The sequence below is a fragment of the Podarcis filfolensis genome, assembly GCF_964270895.1.
Source record: "Podarcis filfolensis genome assembly, chromosome: 15".
NCBI lineage: Eukaryota > Metazoa > Chordata > Lepidosauria > Squamata > Lacertidae > Podarcis > Podarcis filfolensis.
Genome location: NC_139618.1, coordinates 31,967,936 through 31,991,779, shown reverse-complemented (window position 1 = coordinate 31,991,779; position 23,844 = coordinate 31,967,936). Strand labels below are relative to the sequence as shown.

At 45.0% G+C, this 23,844-nt stretch overlaps 3 long non-coding RNA genes across 3 annotated transcripts; 2 read left to right on the top strand and 1 right to left on the bottom strand.

Moving 5' to 3' along the window:
• The first annotated feature begins 8,344 nt into the window (after window positions 1-8,344).
• LOC310749925 lies at window positions 8,345-22,008 on the top strand. Its single transcript, XR_014541872.1, has 3 exons — window positions 8,345-8,421; window positions 11,442-11,520; window positions 21,659-22,008. It is a non-coding gene; the product is annotated as an uncharacterized lncRNA (long non-coding RNA).
• On the top strand, window positions 13,035-19,360 carry LOC310749927. Its single transcript, XR_014541874.1, has 2 exons — window positions 13,035-13,401; window positions 18,833-19,360. It is a non-coding gene; the product is annotated as an uncharacterized lncRNA (long non-coding RNA).
• Window positions 16,334-18,813, bottom strand: LOC310749926. Its single transcript, XR_014541873.1, has 2 exons — window positions 17,885-18,813; window positions 16,334-16,657 (listed from the first exon to the last, which is right to left on the bottom strand). It is a non-coding gene; the product is annotated as an uncharacterized lncRNA (long non-coding RNA).
• Window positions 22,009-23,844: the final 1,836 nt, after the last annotated feature.

Genomic DNA, 23,844 nt, shown 5'->3' with positions numbered 1-23,844 from the left:
ATGTTATGTGATTGGACATCATGTATTGAATCAGAACACAGTAGCTCAGAATCCTTAGTCCAGACTCAAGCTCAGGCAAACACAGACCACTGAATACATAACACAGGACACAGAATTGTTCAGCATTTGTATTGCTTTCTTATCTCTTCCCTGGGATTGTGGCAAGTAGCTGATCCAAAGCGTGCTGGAATGCCCTCCACCATTATCCCACGAACCATTTCACAAGAAGGTGCAAAAGTCAGAGGATAAATACTTGGCTAGCCAGTAGTATCATAATCACCATTCCTTTGTCCTCCCAGCTCCACGCCCCATTTCCCACAGAAATTGATGAGGACCATATGCAAGCTGCCTTATACTTGGGCAACTTTCACACCATACTGTACATTTAAAGCACTGCGAGTTCACATTAAGCAGACATGGCGTCTCCTGAAGAATTCTAGAAAGTGTAGCTTGTTAAGGCTGCTGAGAATTGTTAGGCGACCTCTATTCCCTCCCCAGAACTACAATTCCCAGAGTGACTTAACAATCAATCCCTACTACTAAGGCACTCTGGGCAGTGGCATAGCATTGGTTGCTGCTGCACGGGGCAGGAGGGCACCAGCTCAGCCCTCACTAGCTACACCACTGGAGCGGCCCCACTTCCACCGGAGCAAAGTGGGGCCATGCTGAGCTGCCTGTTCACCAGCACAGAGGGGAGCCCAGCCAGCTGATGCAGCCTTTGCAGGGAGATGAGGAGCACCAGGCCAAGTTGTGTTGAGGTCGCCTGTCTGGGGGCACCTGGTTTGCACTCCCTCAAAAAACTGTGCATCCCCCTTGGCACCTCTCACGCTATGCTCTGGGAGCTGTGAGGGGAGTAGGGGTCTCCTGACAGCTCTCAGCACGTTTAACAAACCACAGCTCCCAGAATTCCTTGGGGGAAACACTGTTTACAGTGGTATCATTGTACTTTCAGTGGATGGTGGGGATGCAGCCTTGGTCCATCTTTTTCCATATAGTCTCTACATTGATTGGCAGTGGCTCCTCAGAATTACAGATGGGAGTTTTCCCCAAGTCCAGCCTGGATATTCTGGATATTGAACCATGGACCTTCTGTGTGCATAGCACATGCTCCCTCACTTAGCTGCAGCCCTTTCCCATTGGCAGGGGTGAAGCCTCTCTCTCTCAGGTGTGAGGACTCGAAGGTTATATGGAATTTCCACATGTCAAGAGGTCAAGGAACAGTTCAAAATGCAGCTGAGCTGTTGTAACTCTTGTCAGGCTTTCGACATCTGGGCTGCACATGGGCCTCGCCATGTCAGAGCCAGATCCTGCCTTCCAGATGGGAGAAAGAATGAAGTGCTGAGATTTTATTTAAAAGCCTCCTTAAAGGTCAAATTTACATGACTCACGATCACAGGAAAGAGGAGGGGGAGATGACACATTTTTCCATGGATCCTATCTCCTTCTGGAGGCTTTCCTGGCATTCTTCAGGAATATTAAACAGCCAGTTGTGACAATCAGAAAAGGACTTCCTTTCTAGGGCATAGGCCAAGAGGAGCGCCATTCAGTGTTTGAGAGTGTGGTGTGGGGGGGCAAAGCAAAATAAACAATAATAAAATCTTAAAGGGCAAGAGCCAGCCTTAATAATAATAATAATAATAATAATAATAATAATAATAATAATAATTTATTGTTTATACCCTGCCCATCTGGCTGAGTTTCCCCAGCCACTCTGGGCGGCTCCCAATCAAGTGTTAAAAACAGTACAGCATTAAATATTAAAAACTTCCCTAAACAGGGCTGCCTTCAGATTTCTTTTAAAGATAGGATAGCTGCTTATTTCCTTCACATCTGAAGGGAGGGTGTTCCACAGGGTGGGTGCCACTACCGAGAAGGCCCTCTGTCTAGTTCCCTGTAACCTCACTTCTTGCAATGAGGGAACCGCCAGAAGGCCCTTGGCACTGGATCTCAGTGTCTGGGCTGAATGATGGGGGTGGAGACGCTCCTTCAGGCATACAGGACCGAGGCCGTTTAGGGCTTTAAAGGTCAGCACCAACACTTTGAATTGTTCTCGGAAACGTACTAGGAGCCAATGCAGATCTCTCAGGACCAGTGTTATGTGGTCCGGGCAGCCACTCCCAGTCATCGGTCTAGCTGCCGCATTCTGGATTAATTGCAGTTTCCTGGTTACCTTCAAAGGAAGCCTCACATAGAGCGCATTGCAGTAGTCCAAGAGGGAGATAACTGGAGCATGCACCACTCTGGTGAGACAGTCTGTGGGCAGGTAGGGTCTTAGCCTGCGTACCAGGTGGAGCTGGTAGACAGCCGCCCTGGACACAGAATTAACCTGTGCATCCATGGACAGCTGTGAGTCCAAAATAACTCCCAGGCTGTGCACCTGGTCCTTCAGGGGCACAGTTACCCCATTCAGGACCAGGGAATCCTCCACACCTGCCCGCCCCCTGTTCCCCCAAAACAGTACTTCTGTCTTGTCTTGTCAAAACAGTACTTCTGTCTTGTTAGCCACCATCCATCCTCCAACCGCCTCCAGGCACTCACACAGGACCTTCACCGCCTTCGCTGGTTCTGATTTAAAGGAGAGGTAGAGCTGGGTGTCATCTGCATACTGATGAACACCCAGCCCCAAAATCAGTCTTAAAATCAGATTCAAGGGCTAGTGTTTTTCGATGAGTTCAAGACTGACAGAGCAATGCTGGAGGAATCAAAGTGGGATGAGCTGCCATGTCTAAAATCCTACTGGGCATTTGATCCTTCCTCCTTCCCCGCTCCTTTCAGAGGCATTTTTTCTCATGCTGTGTTGAAGATTCCTCCTGTGTCTGTGTTTAACCATTCTCCCCCAATTAATGAGAAGAGAAACCACTTTTGGAAATTGCCAAAGAGGAGAGAAAATGTCGGTGAAATTCTCAAGGTTGGGGTGCAGGGCCTTTGTTTGACTTATCTTACTTTAGAGGTGGCTGGGGGCTGTTAGTGAAAGTACCTTATTTCATTCTATAAATGTAAGATCATCAGTGTTGCATGCAGAATGGCCCCAGCTCATCTCCTGAAATCTTGGAGAGCAGCTGCCTCTCAATGTAGACAATGCTGAGCTAGATGGACCAGTGGCCTGATTCGGTGAAAGGCAGCTTTCTATGTTTCTATGTACCTCACCAGTGATCTGAAGGTCAGCAGCCTTCCTGGGTGCCCACACTTCAATTGAAGGAAGATGTCATGGGATGACTCTTCCCACGGGGCTTTCTCAGGTCAGGAAGTGGGGGAGGGAGGCTGCAGAGTCATAGATAAATGCTTGCTGGAAGGAAAACACACACCACCCTCAGCCACCTTGCAAATCCCAAGTATCCTGACCATGAGGCCAGTTTTTTTGGAGAAGCCTCAGAAAGGAAGGAAGAAATGTCTGAGATGTCTGAGAAGGCGGATTTTGGCACAGCGCTAATTTATCCAGGACAAGTACCCCCACCCTTGCTTTTGGATCAATACGAAAGAAATAAACTACACCAACTACACCAGGTGAATTTTTTTTACCCTCATTCAGGGTCTGTGCAGGGGGAATGAGAGGGGTTTGGATCCTGTAGATGCACGGCCTCTTCTGGCATGACTCTGGCATATCGCTGGCACTCCCCAGCATTCCTCATTTGGACCTCCAACACTGGAGTACAGATAGATGTTGATAAAGCACAAGCTGCAGATCTTTCTGTAGTCATAGGCAGGAGGCTTGCAAGGTCAACCTGTCCTCTTCAACAGTGGACTTCTCTCCCTGCCTTCAGAAAGGGAAATCTGAACCATCTGCCAGCTAATTGCTATATTCAAGGTACAGATCACTCTGAAACAATCGTGTTGGTTTGATGCTCATGGAAGTTGCATTTCTGTTATATTGACTGGGTTTAAATGAGGACTGTGAGCACCAAGGCCAGATTATTTCTGAGGAGCAAGACTTTATCTGAAATACTCTCCTGATCCTGGCCAAAGCCACATTCCATTGGGCAGGGCAGAGAATTAGTTTCCAGGACCTCCGGTTCAAAGCATTCTTCAGATAATCAGTGTCAGGTTGGATTTTCTGGCCAAGGCCCCCTGAAATTTCTGCTTCAGTCTGACTTCTCTTCTTCAGCTTTTCAATCCAAAGTAGTACCAGCCACTCTGTATTACAGTGACCACATAGGCACTGCTAAAGAGAGAGTAAACATATCGCCCCCCACCCTAAAAGAGGGCAAATGAGGGCACAGAGATGCATAAAGTTTGCATGTACTACTTTCTATGTACAGGTGCAAATTTAGAAATAATGTTTGATATCCGTTAGCCATCATCAGAGTAGACACGTTGAAATCAAAGGGCTTCTCCAGGCTAGGGAATAAAATGCGCACAAAATGTGGTTCCCAGCAACTGGTGTTCAGAGGCTCCAGGTATGTCTGGGGAGCAGGAAACAATAATACATTATATATATATATATATATATATATATATATATATATATATATATGGATGCCTTGCTCTCAAAGATGTCTTGAGTTTAGGAGAAGTTCCCTTTTTTACTGCTGGGTTTAAACTTTCAGTGGGAGAGCTGGTAGTTCAAACCCGTTTTTTAAAAATAATTTTTTATTGAATTTTAGAAAGAGAACAAAACTTCATGAGACAAATGCACGAAAACCGAACTGAACCAAGATTGGCATGGGATGTTACCTTCACAAGCAGAAATGATGAAACACCTTATTCAGATATCTGTGATAAAATACAGACAGGAGAATACTGTCATAAGAAATGAGAAAACAAAGAGGTGTGGTGCGCATGACTTGCAAGATACGCAGAAACATAAGCCCGTAACTGAAACCATCAGAGGCTGAAATCCTTTGCGCTCTCTTTCTTTTTAGGCAAAAGTAATCTGTAGAAGCATCACAAATGCTAAGAACGAACTTCTGTGTACAAAAGCAGTAAACATCTGGCCTCATACAGACACAGGGGGTATCTATACCATGCTGTACTTGTAAACTCTCAGGGACGTGGCAATGGACATGGCTGGACCAGAGAGATGTTTGGTCTGATGTCAGAAGGTGAACAATTGAATATGTGCCTATTAAGTACAACCTCCATTGTATAATTTTATGGCAAGAGCAGAATTCAGGTTGCGTGATCAAAGAACTAGGTCCCAGCAAGAAAGATGAGCTCCATGAACCTAATATCAGTCATAAGAGGTTGCATTAAAACCATTCATGATTTTTTAAAAGAAAAATTACAAGTGACCTCCCTGCAAGAAATAATTTGGTGATCTGCTTACTGGCCCTACTCCATAACTCAGGGGTAGCCAACATGATGCCATCCAGATATTGTTGGACTACAAGTCCCATCAGCCTCAGTCAGAATAGCCAGCGATCAGCGTTGTTGGGAACTGTAGCCTGATCCTGCCACACAATCCGTCTAAAGCACAACTGAATCACTTTAACAGTCATGGCAAATCCTGGGAAAAGGAAGTTTGTTACGGGTGCTGCGAATTGTAGCTCTGGGAGCTCCTTAGGAAACCACAGTTGCCAGGTTTCTTTGGGGGAAGCCATGGCTGTTAAAATGGTACCCAGGGTGCTTTAAATGGATGATGTGGATATGAACTTACTTAATAAGCAACTGGTCAATTTGCTTCTTTTCCACATCACATCCAGAGCTCACTAGTGAAAGCGCAAAGGCTTGGGTAGGTATACCAAGACACTTTCTGCTCTCTGTGTTCATGTTTTAAGACACATTTGGGAGTATGGGGAGCAATTTCCAGGAAAGGAGATGAAACAAGAGTTTCTCACGGTAGCATTTTTTAAAAAAATCTATTAAAGCCATTTATACCCCACCTTGCCTCAATGAGCCCAAGGTGGCTAGCAAATAACAACGTAAATTAAAGCAGCAACTTAAATCTTTTTCTTAATCAGTTTAGCAGCAATAAATACAACAGAGCAACCACAAAACCCTAATAATGAGAATAATGATAAAAAATATGGCACCCCAAAAAATATTTTAACCCCATCAATGAAAACCACTTCAAAAATGTGTAATTTTTAATATATGCATTTCAATGCAAAATTTCCCCAGTTTACTCATTTTCTTACACTTGCGTTGGGTTGAGAACAACATCAGAAAATTTAGAGACTTTCAAAGGATTTACTGTGTTTCTTTTTACATATTGTTTTGGAAGTGTGAATTAAAATGCCAGCCAAATTGAAGTTCTTCCCATTCTTAGTTAGCACTCAACCACCTGAGCTCATTACTAGAGGAATTTTTGAAAGATACATAGACAGACAGATAAAACAAAAGGTATCAAGCTCTATCTCACAATTCTGGGCAGAAACCATCCCACCACATCAACCATTGTATTTTTTTCCCTGCTGAACAAAGAGTACTTTCGGAAAGTCTGGCAAGAATTGCTTAAATCTATTTTAAAGCTGTATACATTAGACAATGGAATCTCTCTTTTCCCCCCGGTTGCATACTTTATATATGTTGTGCAGCCTTATAAAGTTAAAATTATTCATTTTTTCCACTTTAAAATCCCTTTATATATATTTTAAAGCAATGGCAATGACACGCAAGGTGCCTTTTACAGCACAGCACCATGGAAAATATATTCCTAAGCAAGCAAGCTTTATTAATATTTGAATGCAGACATTTCAAATAAATTTCCTCTGACGGCATAGGCAATGCAGATTAATCTAACGTTTCTGCACAAGCCTTATGCACTGCAGGTTAGGTAAGAATAATATTGTGGCTTTAATTTTTCCCCCCTCCTCCAACCAAGGAAATCAGAGGACACAGATTCACCACACCTCAATTATTTATTTTTTTGCTGCATGTCAGTGGAGCTTCATTCAAAAGCACGGGGGAAGGGGGTAGCTCAAAATGATTTATGCACCATCTGCAAAAATAACCCCAAAGAAACAAATGGGGACTTCTATTCATCCCTAACTTGGTGCATGACGAAGTTTCCTGGGCAGGATTATTAACAGTGGCTGTTCACAAGAGCAGTTCACAACAAGTGTAGGTGGCAAGGTCCCCTGTTCTCCCTGCTCGGGTGCTGTACTTAATGACAGCGCCAAGGCCCACCCCTAGGTCTGGTTTGGGCTAAGGAATACACCTGACCTGCAATCCTAGCTGAAATTGTCCTCAGGCTAAGGATTTTAGCCTTCTCCTTTGTTTTAATTCTTTAGCGTCTTTGCATTCTGTTGTTTTTAATAATTGGATAGACAAATACTTCATACTCAGAATAGACCCACTGAAATCAATGGATTCAAGTTAATGATGATGATGATGATAATGATAATAATAATTTTTTTTATTATTTATACCCCACCCATCTCGCTGGGTTTCCCCAGCCACTCTGTGCGGCTTCCAACTGAATATTTATTGCCTTGACATCTGGTGGGAGGGCATTCCACAGGGAGGCGCCACTACCGAGAAGGCCCTCTGCCTGGTTCCCTGTAACCTCACTTCTCGCAGCAAAGGAACCGCCAGAAGGCCCTCGGCACTGGACCTCAGTGTCTGGGCTGGATGATGAGGGTGAAGACACTCCTTCAGGTATACAGGACTGAGGCCATTTCGGGCCTTAAAAGTCAGCACCAACACTTTGAATTGTTCTTGGAAACATACTGGGAGCCAATGAAGATCTTTCAGGACCGGTGTTATATGGTCTCGGTGGCCACTCCCAGTCACCAGTCTAGCTGTCTATTGATTCAATAGGTCTACTCTGAATACAATAATTGTTGGAGATAACCCTTGGCTTTTATGCCAGGGCTGAGGAACCTCCAGCCCATGAGATAAGTACAGCCCTCCAGACGCTCTCCAGGTCCTTCCCCTCCTTTACTCCACACTCCAGCGCTGGATTTAGGGCAGGAGACCAGTTCTGCCCCACTGAACACAGAGCCCAGGGGGGCATTGCAGGGTGTTGCAGCTATGACATAGTGAACTGAGTAGAACAGAAGCCAAGAAGTGGGGAGGGAAAAGATTTAGGCCATGCCAGGGCACCACTGAAATTTGAAATATCAAAGTCTGCTCCAGCACACCTTTATGTGCTTTCTTCTGGTAGAATGTTTTCTTGAACTTTGATGATTCTTCTTGTGTAAGCGAATTGAAAGATGTGGGGTGTAGAAACCTCTAGCTTTTGCATAGGTGGAATATCATACTGTACAAAGACAAGAGTCATGTTGGCTGCTCCCCTTTCTCTCAAACCCTCAACCAGCCCTGGTATGCAGCCATACCAAATCACTATTGAGCCAAACCAGCAATTGTGAGGTATGAGATTATGATGATGCTTCACAAGCTACTGCTGTTGGCTACAGACTATGTGTGATGTCACAAGAGAACATGGCAACTGAGTGGATATAAAGGCGAACCTTTTCCTCTTCCCTAACAGCAAAACAGCAACAGCTGTGATGTTGCCTTGACTTCTTCCACTTGGAGAAGGTAGATTGGCAGATGGATGCAGGAGCGGAGGAAGAGGGTGTGGTGGGGGCGGGTCACCCTGGGTGTCACCACTGAGGGGGGTGACAAAATGCCAGGCGGCATTCACTGCGGGGCCTGCAGCGCGCCTGAGCCACGCATTTCTCCTGGGAGTGACGCGGTGGCTTGGGCGCCCTCAGGCTCTGCGCTGCCCCAAACGGTCCACCCACTGCCTCCCCCTCAGCTGTAGGGTGGCTGAGTGGGAGGAGGCAGGCGGACTCCTCAGAGGCCCCACGGAGCATACTGCCCTGGCTGGCCCCACCCTGCGGGCAGCTGGCCCCACCCCCAAGGGTGGCTGGGCACACCCCTGGGCATGCGCACCAACCAGGCACCCATTGAGCTTGCTCTGCTGCTGGATGGATGGAGGCAATCTTCTGGCTAGAGGATGCTATAATGCAGGGTGGGCCAACCTCTTATACCAAGTGGGCTTCAAGAGTATTTCTACATGGAACCTGTGGGCCACACCCTTCCTTGTCACACGGAAGGAGGGGAGTGTGGCCAAAATATAACTCCTGCCCCAGCCCTCACACTGCCTTCCCAAAGCCAGATAAGGCACAGGGCTTTGGGAAAGTAGCGCGAGGCTCTGGCAGGGTTCTAGAATTTCAGCAATGCCTAGGCAACACGATGCCCATGTACATACGCAATAGACAATCTTTTATAGAACTCCTTCAAACCATAACAAGTCCAAAATGAAATCTTTAGTCTCTGAAAATCTTTAAATGAAGCGAGGTAAATGAGCAGTGACTACATTATTACATGAGCACTTTTCCACAGCATTTGATATTTTCATTTACATACATTCATTTGAAATAAGGTGGGTTTATGAAGCAATTCTATATCCTCCTACCACGCTGACGAAGAATTCTACGAAACAGTAGTCAATATCCGGAATCACTGTTCAGTGTTGGACATCATATTTGCTGAATACACAAAGCTTCACAGCTTGTTTTTCATCGTACAAAGTCAGATACCTCGCTTCATTTAAAGATTTTCAGAGACTTTGAGACTAAAGATTTCATTTTGGACTTGTTATGGTTTGAAGGAATCCTATAAAAGATTGTCTATTGCGTATGTAGATGGTCATCGTGTTGCCTAGACATTGCTGAAATTCTTTTTGCAACACGGGGGTTTATTAGGGTCCTAGAATTGGCAGGGTCCGAGAACCCACCCACCTCCTTCCCAAAGCTGGGAAAGCACTCACTAGGCTTTAGGAAGGAGGATGGAGGACTCTGAGACCCTGTCAGAGCCCTCACGCTTCCCTCCCAAAGCCCAGTGCCTCCATTATCTGGATTGGAGAAGGCAGCACAAGGGCAGGGGTGGGGGCATCAACTGTTGCTGAGGGCTGCCCAAAAAGGCCTCGGTGGCTGCATGTGGCCCTTGGTTTGCACACTGGACAACCTTGCTATAGAGTGATAATAAGTCAAGTTGACTCGCTGAGCGGGATCATAGCTTGAAGGCTATCCATGGTTGAAAGCTGGCTGGTGTCTAGTATGTATAGTGGAGATCGGGCCTAACTTTGGCTCATTCATTTCAATGGGTCTTCCCTGAGTAGAGCTTAGTTGGCTACAATCCACCCCACCTTCGGCCATTGTATCCTCACAACAATCCTCTGAAGTAGACTCAGCTGAGAGACTCAGCTGAGTCTCCATGATAGCAATGCACAAAGCTTTCTTAAAAAAACAATCAAACAGTATTTTGCAATATTTATTTATTTAGAAAACGTATAAACCGCTTGCTCAAAAATAAATTTTCCAAGCACAATTATATATATATATAAACCTAACCCAAACCCACAAACTAATGAAAAACAAATATACATAAAACCCTCATTTTTTAAAACAAGCAAATGAAAATTTAAAACAAATGCAACTAGATCATGTGTCCAGACAGGCTTGATGGAAGAGAAAAGGTTTTTGGCAGGCTTCCAAAGCAGTTTAGTGAAGGTGTCTGCCTAATCTCCGCAGGCAAGGAGTTCTCAGAGCACAGGTGCTGCCGCCCTAAAGGAACTACTTCTCGCAAATGTAGACAAATAAAAGGTTTGTCTACATAAATATATTCCTAAAGGCTTCCTGCTCTCTTCTCATTTGGGCTGAGAGTCACATTCCCTTCGCCCCCCAACCCAATGGATTCTGCGCCTCTGATCTGCTCCCAGGTGTTGTACCTTGACTGTTTATTAAAATGCTGTTCCCATTCCACCCTCGGCAGCTGTCCTTACTTAGGAAAGAGCCTGCTCATTTTCAATTTTCCTTCTGCACCTCTCCTGGGTCTGACGCCATCACTCATTTATTGCATTTTTTTTAATCAACAGTTTACTCAGAGCTACAATCTCTGCTTCCCAGCCCCCAATTCCATTGCGTGTTTTCTCTTTCCTTCTTCCTCCGCTTCATTTTCCTGGATTTGGAACAACTGTCTGTCCCCCTGAATGCTGAGTTTGTGTTTCTCATTAGGAAGCAAGGGGGGGAATGTATTTTCCTACTCCAAAGATTAACTACAGCCTAGTTTTCACAAACAGCAGACGGCATAGTCAATCTTTGTCTGGACTGTACTACTTCACATTGGGAGGGGGGCTCGTGTAACTAAATGCTTCTCCATATCCCCAACTCCCCTTCTTTCCTGAACACAGAAAACCAGACATCCGGGAGAAGGGTTTGTAGCCTAATCATCTTCCAGAAAGGTTAGTTTTCTGTGTATCAGACTCCTTTCCATGGGGAAACATTTTGTCATGTTTCCCCACCTCCACCTGCATTCTGAAGTGGTTCATTCCAAAGACTTAGGTTTACTTCCTCGGCTGCTGTTTGCAAAAATCCCATGAGTCCCATTAGCAAATTGTTCCATTTGTGATTTGCCCTTCTCTTTTTAAATGAAACGTGTAGGCGTGACAATATCGCAGCTCTCTTATCGACCCAAAGTGTTACTATTCTGAGATTCAAGTGTTACTATTCTGAGTTGTCAATTTCCTTAATGTTTTCATTCCTTTTTGGCAGGAGAGGGCCGGTCCTACCATTAGGTAGGTGCAATGAGGCTGAGGCAGCTGCCTAGGTGGTGTTGGGGAGCATAGGTGAGGTGTTGCAGGACGGAGCTGTGTGTAAGTCATGGGGACTACCCTTTGTCTCCTAAGTTTACTTGCTACCCTCAGGTATAGTGTAAGATCATGCCCCATCACTAGGGATGAAGTAAGAATCAGTTATCAGTCCAGTACGGTCCCACCTGCACTATACATCTAAAGAAGGATCATACTGCTTTCAACTGTAATGGTACTGTAGTTTATCGCAGGTGCAGAGAATTGTTATGGAACACATTTTCCCCTTCCAGAGCTGCAATTCCCAGAATTCCCTGAGACTAGGGATTGATTGTACTGTAAATCCACTCTGGGAAAGGAATAGGTCGCCTAATTATTCTCAGAGGAACGCAGGCGGCGCTGTGGGTTAAACCACAGAGCCTAGGACTTGCCGATCAGAAGGTCGGAGGTTTGAATCTCCGTGATGGGGTGAGCTCTCGTTCGGTCCCTGCTCCTGCCAACCTAGCAGTTCGAAACCACGTCAAAGTGCAAGTAGATAAATAGGTACCGCTCCAGCGGGAAGGTAAACGGCGTTTCCGTGCGCTGCTCTGGTTAGCCAAAAGCGGCTTAGTCATGCTGGCCACATGACCCGGAAGCTGTACGCCGGCTCCCTCGGCCAATAAAGTGAAATGAGCGCTGCAACCCCAGAGTTGGCCATGACTGGACCTACTGGTCAGGGGTCCCTTTACTTTTTTAATTATTCTCAACACCAGGGGTCAGCAATATTTTTCAGATGTGGGCTGGTCCACCGTCCCTCAGACCATGTGGTGGGCCGGACTATATTTTGAAAAAAATAATGAACAAATTCCTGTGCACCACAAATAACCCAGAGATGCATTTTAAATAAAAGCACACATTCTACTCATGTAAAAACATGCTGATTTCTGGACAGTCCACGGACCGTATTGAGAAGGCGATTGGGCCGCATCCGGCCCCCGGGCCTTAGGTTGCCTCCCCCTGCTCAACACTCTTAAGAAACTACAGTTGGAAAGAAGGCACAGTCTCTACCAGAGAAGATTAAACTGATGGATGATGCAGAAATGGCAAAATGGATCAGACTGTGATGATGTGATCTGTGTTCCTGCTCCCTTTGCTGTCCAAGTGATGGGCAACTTCACAGCCCCTTCAAATAGGAGTCAGTCCCCTGTAAAGTAGGACTTAACCTGGAGTTCTCAAGCTAGGAGGGTATCAGTTTCATCATTGTCTCATAGTATACGTTGACAGAACAGTTATTGCTAATTAGCTGAATTTTACAGCTAATGAGAAGAGTTATTGAAATCACTCTCACTGAGTTAACAGTTTTACTTACTTATTTGTCAGTACTGTTTGGATATGAAAATTGGTTTTTAAAAATGGTTCTGTTTTTTGATAGATTGTCCCACTGAATATCAACATTTCTCCAACATTTCTCTGATGAAAATTGAGACATAATAGATGATGATGATCATTATTATATTTATGCCCCACACATCTGAATGAGTTGCCCCAGCCACTCTGGGCAGCTTCCAACATATATAAAAACATAATAAAACATCAAACATTAAAAAAAAAAACAACTTCCCTATGCAGGGCTGCCTTCAAATGTCTTCTAAAGATTGTATAGTTACTTATCTCCTTGGCTCAAGGATAGCATAACTCCATACCCTCTAATGAAAACAGAGACGTCCTAAGGAAAACTGGGACATTCTGGGATCAAATCAGAAACCGGGACAGCTTCTGTAAATCTGGGAAAATAGGGACACTTGGAGGGTTTGCTATCATTTTGATATTTTGCATTCATCCTCACCACTCACCCTCATTTTCTTGTTAGCTGCCTTGGGAAGGAAAAACAGGCTGCAATCTGCAAACAAAATGGAAATACAGAAAACTACACTAGCATACGGCCAGTAGGTTATCTTGTGATTTGCTGAACCACAAACCTTGTCAACTTGCTTCCATTTTGTTAACCAAATGATAACCCTGCTTTTAGTTTGGGATGCTTTGCGCTCGCTCTCTCTCTCTCTCTGTCTCTCTCTCTCTCTCTGATTTTTTGCTTTTCCTCTCCTGCAAGGAAGTGACTCACTGCTCTCAGCTGGGAGCCACAGAAATTGGACACTTCCCTTCCAAAAGGCCTCCATCTTCTTATGCGCTTCAGGGGACTATATAGCAGCTGCACCCCTATATAAGACTCTAGAGGGAAAACGGGAAGAATGTGCATTTTTTAAAAGGAGATATCTTTGTCCTGTTAAATCAATGCACTTGGAGTAAAATGTATCATTCCCCCCACCACATCTCCAAAAAAAGAAAGAAGCCCGCAATAAAATACCACAAAAGCTAAGAGCTGGAACTCCAAAACCATGCTATTTTTTGATTTAACGCTGTCCCAGCTGCCTCCTTGCACATTCATGGCAGCTTATTATGACACATCTGGAGGACTGTTGTGAGAGCCGGCCATTCTGTGACTAAACAGGGGCTTAGCAGGCTGAACCCATTTACACAAAGAATAACAGAGGGTTTGTATCTGAGCCAGTGAGATATCTACCCAAGCTTCACGCCATTAATTAACAAACGGAACAAGTCATGTTCAGGCGCACAGGCACACAGGTCGTTGGTATGCCCTCTTGTGGCAACTGTGACAGTTTCGTATTTCTTACTGCAGGAAATACATGCCACATTATATTACCCAGAATTCTTAGGACAGGAAGTCGGGTATGCCTATGTGGGAAATGCAGCCAAATGAAGCCATGTGTGTTACTATCCATGGAGGTGTTGGTACTGATACTTTATGTATATCAGTGCACTAGCGCTACATGATATAGCTTGTGATTGCCAGGCCACTGGGTCTGGAAAAGAAGGGATGCACTTTCCTTAGGAATACAGCTTCTATGGGGAGGTTTTGAAAGCCTAGGCATGTATCTAATGCACATCCAACCTGCATGCTTTAAGTACTCCATTGGTATTGCCTTCCTGGAATTTAGAATTTTATTATTACGGTCACAGACCAGTTCCAGCTCACTTACAATATCAGGAAAATCATAAAACACAACAGGAATACATTGAATTGCAGTTGGATATAACAGAGACAATTCAGATATAGCGGCAGTTAAAATATATATAAAATATTGATCACTAAAATGTAACCTAAAATTCTCATTTTGGTAGTACAGCTTGTTCCCTAAGTTTTATGGCAGTCGCACAGAATTTGGCCACCCTTAGAGTGCTCTCTAGATCCTTGTCCTCTACCAATAGTTTTAGACATTGAAGTTCAGACCCATTTGGACATTTCTGTATAACAGGAGTGATAAATACAGAGTGTATATCCCCATAGAAACGGCAGCGTAACAAGACATGAGAGACAGTTTCTACCTCCATCAAGCCTCATGGGCAGACTCGTTCCACGTGTGGTTTACCTCCTGGAATTTATGCAACAGATTGGAAGGCAGCTATGCTCACCACTATACCACCAACGCTATACAACAGATTGTATCAATTGCTGGTTCTGTATGGGCCTGAAGTCTTCAGAGTGGGATTTATAATGTGTGCACCATCACAGCTAGGCTGGAGCTATAGGCAGCCATAACCAAATCCGGACTTGGAAACTGTGTTCTCAGACACAAGAGTTTCTGAGATTGAGGTGGGGTGGTCACTTTTCACAAGGCCTCCGTTGAGAGGCAATGGAAGAGTGTGTCTTCTGGGGTCAAACCAAACTGCTGGAGAGTGCCTGCTGTGTCTGTAGAGACCAATACAGTAGAGATATGGTTTATTGCAGGTGGGGCAGATGAAGGCATCTGGTTTTGCTGCTACAGGTACTACAAGTACAAAGATAAATTTAGAAATAAAGATGGATCTCATTACGGTGCGGAGGAGGACTGTGAGCAGGTAACCCTTGTTCCTGCTCAGTCTGCTGCCCAGGTGCTCACCACTGATGGACAATTTAAAGGCCTGTCCTTTTTATGTACCCTCCAACATTTTCCCAATGAAAAGAGGGATGTTCTATTCTACACCAGGAAGCTTCTCCCACGTTTGATCTTGCCACACACATAGACGTCATATACACAGATACACCTGTCACCTTGAGCCAATTACAACCTCTCTGCCTCACCTACCTCACGGGATGGTTGTAAAGAAAAATATTGTGTGATGGAATGGATCATGTACAAGACCTCCCACAGATAAATGGAATGAAATAAAATTTTAGCTGTAAGTTGCTTTGAGTCAGGGAGACTCAAATAATAGAAGAAGAAGAAGAAGAAGAAGAAGAAGAAGAAGAAGAAGAAGAAGAAGAAGAAGAAGAAACTGTGAGAATGATCAGGAACATACCAGACAGTAAATCATACTGAACTCAGTGGGACCTAGTTCTCAGTAAAAATACTTCAGATTGCAGTGTACAGCTGCCCAGTCTTGACCCAGTTACCTGGGATTAAGCTCCATTGAATACAGTGGGACTTCTGAGTAGACAGAGCAAGGCTCCATTTACAATAAAGCAGGCATGTTGAACAAGTAGATCACTGGACGTCTGTGGTAGATCACTGGTATCTCCCCCCAAAGAAGCTAAAAAAGTTATATATTTGCCCTGCACCCCTAAAACACATTGCTATCCTCCTCCCTAAAAAAGCTCAACAACTTTTACCTGAAGCCCCAAAAAGGGAGTAGATCACTGCCAGTTTTTAACTCTGTGAGTAGATCGCAGTCTCTTGGAAGTTCGCCACCCCTGCAATAAAGGAATCAAAACTCCCCGTGTTTCCTAAGAAATGGCTAGCCGCAGAAATATTGCAATTAAAGAATTGGTGACCTTTTCCTCCGAAATTATAGGAAGGACTTTGTGTGCCAGCTTCATCGTTTCCTTCATTTGGTGGAGGAATTATATTTTCCATGTAAACAGGACTCCGTTGTTGCACCTACACACACAATCCTCATCCGTCCTCCATGCATCATCTCAAGTCCACATCTAACACTTTTGAATGGGGCTCAAATCTTCAGAGAACATGCTCCGGCACTATGCCGTGTATGGCTCTCTTCCCAATGATGACTTAGAAGAGGAGAGGACTTCTCCAAGAAGACAATTACAAGTTGAGAGGAAAATCCTTTTGTATTACAGGAACTGATGTCTCTTCCTCCAAAAGATCCAGACTGTATGAACTCTTGCCAAGTAACAGGTTCTGCCTTTGGGAGGAAGCAATATCTTCCTTTAAAAATAATCATGAAAGAAGCTGCTTTCATTTGAGGAAACACACGTGAGCTTGTCCCTGGCCAACAAGGAGCCTTGGAAATGAGTGCTGCTCTAATGAGGCTTTCATGAGCCCAGAACGTTTCATTGCTTTCTTGAAGAACAGTCATCTTTTAAACCAGGGACTGGGAACCTGCGGCTCTCCAGTTATCAGACTCCCCTGCTCCCCATCAGTCCTAACCAGCATTGCTAATAGTAAGAGATGATGGGAGTTAAAGGCCAACCATATCTGGAGGACCGTAGTTTCCCCATCACTGAGCTAAACACAACCATGTTTTGAAAGAGTCAAAGCAACTGACTGGGTGGATCTTGGTGCATCTTAAAAAAATATTGTCTGTTCTTTACCACGTGACAAATCAAAGTTTCCCTGTGATTCTGCAGAACCTTTGAGCTCATATGAATGCCTATTTTACCAGACCTTCTACACGAATGAGTAGGTGTGAGGTGAAATTCTCCTCATTGCTTGGCAGACAGAATGGAGAATAAACAACTGAATCACCCTAAAGTTAGACTGTTCAGCCCCAGATTATTCGGACTTTTGTATGGGCTCATGAAAGGAGGCTTCAGAGGACAAGTTTTCTGGAGAGAGCGCTGGAATTGGATTCTCTTACTAACACAACAATACTTTTACAATAAAAGTTCTTGCTTTCTCTAATTTGAGTTCAAAACCAAACCAAACCTGACTAGGCCTCATCAAGATAACATGTTGGTTCCATATTAGCTTGAAATGACAACTGGGATAGTTGGAAGTATGGATCTGTCCTATCATCTAGAATTGGACATCACAGCCTTGTTTCCTTCCTCTCACTCCAAATAGTTTCCGATTGCCCTGGGACATCTCCGACCTCTCTGCCTCTTATTACCGGCCTGACAGAAAGGCATGTGTTTCATCTCAGACTTGCAAGAACTTTGTCTCAAATTGGAGCCAGAGTTGAGCTATTAGCATAAAGTTCATGCATTTTTGGCTCATAGGAACGTGGATGGTGGTAGAAGGAGCAGAACTAAGCCAGAAGGATTTTAACCATGAGCGAAGGGGGAGGGAGAGTGAATTCTACACTCCATTAGTGAAAATCCTACTTCAATCCCAGACTCTAGTAACAAATCTCTCCTGAGCTTCTGAAATCTGAAAAGTAAACCCATTCTGGTTCATAATTATAGCCCACCTTGCACAGATGCCTCTGAAGTGATATTGGTGGACTACTGATGGCTTGAGATGTAGATTTCACTTTTAAGAGTGTTATATGTTGTACCAAGGATGTCTCTAAAGTTGGGGTGGCCAGTGGGGTGCCCTCCAAGTCCCATCATCCCCAGAGACAGTGAGATTTGTACTACAGCAACATCTGGAGGGCGACTTGTTGGCTATCCTTGTACTAAGTTTTGAGAGAGATGAACTTCTCATAATATGAGCAGATAAATCAATCTGGGGGAAAACCATCACTTGCTTTGTTGTGGTTGCTACAAGGTCAACCACTGGAAGATATTCCTCAAGTAATCTTTTCTTAGCAACAGTAGCAGCAATACAGGAAGGTGAACAGGAAGCACCTTGAGCAAGAGGCACCCTGACAAAAATAGTAACCTAGTTCTTCTTGAAACCCATGGGAGATGCTTTGTCCAGGGGGCATCAAAAACCTGGATCTGTCACTGTATTGTAAAAGGAAGGAAGTGGGTCTTAGTCAACCTACTGCTCTTGAATACGGATTATTGGTGGTTGCATGGAATGGTCCAGCTGAACAACTTGTTCTTCATACAGTTGAGTAGGATGATGTCACAATGATAGCCATATAAGAGGATTTGACCAACACAATGCTGTTACTGAGAGCAACATGAATTAAGATGCACATCTGTTTTCACAAAGTGCTGAAAAATAGCTGGAAATGGAAAGTGTTTGGGGCCATCACTGAAAATGTTCACAGAGTTCTGTGAATTCATTTGATGGCCTGAAACGAAGAACTCATCAAACCCATCAGGGACGAGTATAGGACATTTAATGGAGGTAGTGGATGGGTTGATAGAGGAGAGGAAGCATGCTACTTTCCCCACTCCTTAACAAATAGAAGCAGTAGTACAAAAGCATATGCAAATTGATTTGATATCTGTTGTTTCTTTTACAGAGTTAAAGAGAGGGAGGGTTTGGAGCCTGCTAGGAGTCTTCTGCTTGCATTCCAGACACTGCTGTTGATAGACAGCTAGCAATATATTCCTTTTTATTTCCAATATAACCTTCTCTCTGCTGGACAGGAATGCTGACTGGCTGATGAAGGAAGGTGCTTTCATGGTTACTGTTTTCATGGAGACCCTATATCACTGCAAATTTCTCAAACAGACTTTGACCAGAACCTTGAAGATCGTCTGCAGCAGATGCTGCTCAGCTATAAGCTACCAGTAGGATTCTGTGCTGAGGATCACTACATGTGCCCCACCAAGCTGCTATCCCAAATAGAACATGGGTAGTAGGTTGCCAGTCCTCTTCAGACTGAGGGCAGAATCTAGGGTGAGACCAGGAGCCAAAGGGCAGAGCAGAGACTGGTGTCATTTGATGCAACTGTTTTCATGGATATCTCAGGGCTCTCCTTACTGGTCTCCAGTGCAGAATCATTCCCCTCGTTTTTGTATGCTTTAAAAACAGATTTATTATGGTGGGTTTTGACTCTTGGTTTATTTGGGATTGTGTTCAGCTAAGGGTTAGGCACGGTGCAATTTTTCTGGAAAAAGAGGTGTCAGAGCTCACCACGAATTTCTCTCTTGTTCTATTAGAATGGCAATGGCACCCACCTGAGAGGTACCGGAGCTGAGCTCCTGTGAGCTCTGGCTGAAAAAAGAAGAAGTCCTGGTTAGGCAGATCATCCCATCAGCACAAGGAATTCTCCTTGCGTAATGGAACAGTCTCCTCCTCTCCTCCCCCACCATGCACCCCCTAAATCTGAGTTCCCCAAACCATCCTGAACAGATTTGGGTAGTGCATGGGGAATGCATGGGGGGCGAAGGGGGAAATCCCATTGTGTTAATCCTTGCGCTAGCACAACTATTTAGTTAAATATCACCCTTGATGTTTACCTCTTGGTGACTTTTTCCAAGAAAGAAAGGCCAGAAAAACATGCTCAAAATCAGGGAAAGATGCCTTGGCAGTGGAAAAATAGCTTTCTCCTTGCTTCTGCCTCCCAAGATCTGCAGTGTTCACTGCCAGAAGAAGCATTTCTCCAAATAACAGTTGCTGGGAATCACAAGTGGGGAGGGTATGTTGACTCTGGTCCTGTCTGCAGAGGCATCTGGTTGGCCATGGTGAGAACAGGGTTCTGGACTAGACGTGCCTTTGGCCTGATCCAGCAGGGCTCTTCTTAACAACTGTGGACATGGGAAACTCCTGCACTTGCTTGTGGGGGCTGCCTGCCCGTGAAAAGTGCTCTGTTCTGCGCCAGGCGAAGGGGCTTCTGACAGCAAAGTAAACGGTGTCAGGCTGAGTTTACACAGCACCAAATCAGCAGCTCTTTAGTATGTTTATCATTTCCTTCCCACTGAGTTAGCAGAGAGTCACTGAACCATGGGAGATCCTCTTCACACTTCATATACAGAAATGCTCAGCTTTTGCTATGCCATTCGCCTCCTTTGATTGAATCCAGGAGGGCAGAGCAGCCGGATTAGGGCAACCCAGTGTCAGAGGCGAGATTTGGGAAATGATTTTGCAGAAACCCCCAAGTCAACAGATTAGACTCAGCAAGAGGATTGGAGGGGCCAATAAATTATGGATATAATACTGTAATAATAGAATAATTTAATTTATATGCTGTTTATATGCCAAAAAGGCTTATAAAGCAGTTCTAAGTTCCCCTGTCTTCAGATCCAGGTCTCGTTTTTGTTACAATTTAGGATGGCCTTCCTCAACAAGGTGCCCTCCTGATGTTTTGGGACTCCAGTTCCCATAGTCCCAACCAGCATTGCCAATCTCAGGGATACTGGGAGCTGTAGTCCATAAGGGCAGTAGATTGTGAGAGGCAGGGAGTATGACTTGACAGGCTGACATCCAAATGTGGCTGGTGAAGCAACTCATTTTAGGTTATCGTGCCTATTGGTCTATCCTAAATGAATCATGATCTATTGTTCTGACATCCACATGACACTTAACAAAGAGCAGGTATGACATACTCTCCTCCAAAGAGGTTTACAATCTGAAAACAAACACAGGGAAACCATAGAGGAGGCGTCCTCCAGATGTTGTCGGACTACAACACCCATCACCTCTGGCCATGCTGGCTGGGGCTGATGGGCGTTGTAATCCAACAACATCTGGAGAGCCCAACATTGACCACCCCTGTGAGAGGTGAAATGGAGACATGGGTAGGCAGGAGATGTGGTTATTTCAATTACCCATACTTTGGCTTAGTTACAGCAAGGTACAGGGACCAAGGGGAATGGCCCAAAGCCTTCCTGGAAAAGATGAGCTTTAGGAGGAGCGTAAAAGGAAATAGGGTGAACATATCAAGAGATCTGGGAGACAGGTCTAGGCATAAGGGGCAGCAATAGAAAATGGTTGGGGTCATTTCAGGGAGTAAGACTCAAGATTTCCCATGTTCGTCTATCATTGAAAACAGAAGAATGGATTTTGGTACCCTCCCTGTAATGTCCCTCATGAGTCATTGATTTGGGGTTGATGGTTTGACTTAGTTTTCTTTTTACTGTTTCTATTATGTTGTTTTTTTTATGCTGTAACTTGCCCTGGACCTTTTTTGTGAAGGTCATGTAAGAAATACAAATAACAGCAACAAAAATAAACAAATGACACACCTCCTCCCAATATCAGCTTGAAGACCGTGGCTCAGTTTGCCTTCCAAGACTTGCTCTGGCGAAGGGACCTTGGAACAATTTCAGCGTTTCAACCTGAGGTACCGCTTCCTAAATTGTTAACAAATTTCTTGTTGTGCCATAAAGCTTTCACGGGCTAGAGTCTGCCTCCTCAGATGAACGAAGCAAGCACCCCAATTTGGGTAAACGCCTGGCTGAAGCAGACCCTCAAGCACATGCCGTGATACACGTGCAAGTCTTTGAGGTGCCACAAGACTCTTTGTTGTTACTGCTGCTGCGGTAGAAAAACACGGCTACTACCCCTCTGGAAATTCGAAATTGTTAGCCTTGACTGATGGGGGAATCTGGGAGGCTGTACACAGAACACGACAGAAGAACTTGTTTGCAACAGACCCTGGTGGCGGGAGCACGACTGTTCTGACATCCAGTTGGCTGCAACAAGCCAGGTTTGCTTGGCCTTGTATTCTGATTTAATAAACTCTGAAAGGGTTGGGTTGTTGTTTTTGCATCAAAAACCCTCTTGATCTCCCATAGCAGGCTTCCCCGTCTTCCTTTCAGAGCCAGGGAACTGGAAAGGAACGGTGTGTGTGTGTGTGTGTGTGTGTGTGTGTTTGTAAGGCGGGGGGAGCCCTCCTCAGTGAATAACAAGAGCAGAGAAAGAAGCGCCGGAGGGTTTTACTATGAATTTTTGATGAACAGAAGGAGAAACTGCCCCCTTCAAGTAGAGCTGGGTGCAATGTCAATAGTGTTGGTTTAAGTAATTTAGCATGGTTCAGTGGCTTTCTGAGAGCGTCTTGTATTCAGCCTGGGCCTCTCTAACAAGTCTCTTTTGCTCTGGGCTCCCTCATGCCAAAGCCCTTAACAATAGTCGCTTTCAGGGCCTGGCAGTCTATGGAGTGCTTGTCTTTTCTGTATCCTAACCCCGCCGAGTCCGCCAAAGTGGGAGTTCAGCTTGAAGCAGGCCCGTCCCTTGTGCTCTCCCGCTTGGTGGTGGCAAAAACTAATGGCCCTTTTAAGAGAGGACAGGTCAAGTTTACTCCCAGACAGGGCTAACCTCAGCTGTTTCTCTCCCCTCCCCTTCCTTCCACCAAACGCACGCACACTTCGCTGCTCCCGACTTCATTATTGCTGGGAATTAACTTGCAGCTATTCTCTGTCAGGGTGGCCAATGGGAGAGCAAAAGCATCAGGTACCCTGGACACCGGAAGCACCGGCTTTCTCATTTGCTGGCCCTGACCAGGAGGCTTGAGCAAAGTCAGACAGAGGAGAGGGTATCTAGATAACACATGCATACATACCTGTGTGCACAGCATGCACGACTCAGCTTAGAGAATCTGATCGGTGCATTTTTAAGAGACCAGAGTAGCTTAATACCAGGGATGGAGGAATCTCTCCATTCTGGTTCCTCTTCACCTGCTGTTTTTTACAACCTTGAATCCTGCTCGCCCATTTCTGCATCAATTTGTGTTTTTTAAAAAATCTCCATATTTCAGCGACAATTCAGTTTTTTATGTGCATCTGCCCTATGCATGTTTGTACATGGTTTCGGCTAGTATATGTATTCCTGAAAGCAATTTGGGGCTTATCCACACTTCCTAGCGTGGTGTAGTGGTTAAGAGCGGTAGTCACGTAATCTGGGGAACCGGGTTCGCGTCTCCGCTCCTCCACATGCAGCTGCTGGGTGACCTTGGGCCAGTCACACTTCTTTGAAGTCTCTCAGCCCCACTTACCTCACAGAGTGTTTGTTGTGGGTGAGGAAGGGAAAGGAGATTGTTAGCCGCTTTGAGACTCCTGAAGGGGAGTGAAAGGCGGGATATCAAATCCAAACTCTTCTTCTTCTTCCCCCTGGAAAAGCACCACCAATAGTGCTCCCCTAGATGATCTCAGTGGTGGGCTTGGGACATGCTGGACAAAGTGGCCCTTAAGGTATCGGGTCTAAGTTTTTCAGGGCTTTGTACACTGCTACAAGAACCTTGAACCTTGCTTGGTAGGAGGTGGGGAGCCCATCCTGACCTTTTAATGCCACTGTCATGTGTTGGAGGTCCTCTGTTCCCATCACCAGTCTAGCCACAACATTCTGCTCTAGCTGAAACTTCCAGACTGGACCCAGGAGCATCCCCAAAGAGCTCTGGAAGCTGAATGCAGAGCTGCTATGCTCACACAGCTGGTGCTGCTGGGGCTCCTTACATAAGAAGTCTGCAGGATCAGGCCATCTCATCTAGAGCAATGCTTGAGAAATTGGAGGTTTGCAGATTTCAGCATGAACTGGTCTGATCCACACCACAGGTTCCACACTTTCCAAATTGGGGGGAAAGGCCATTTAAAT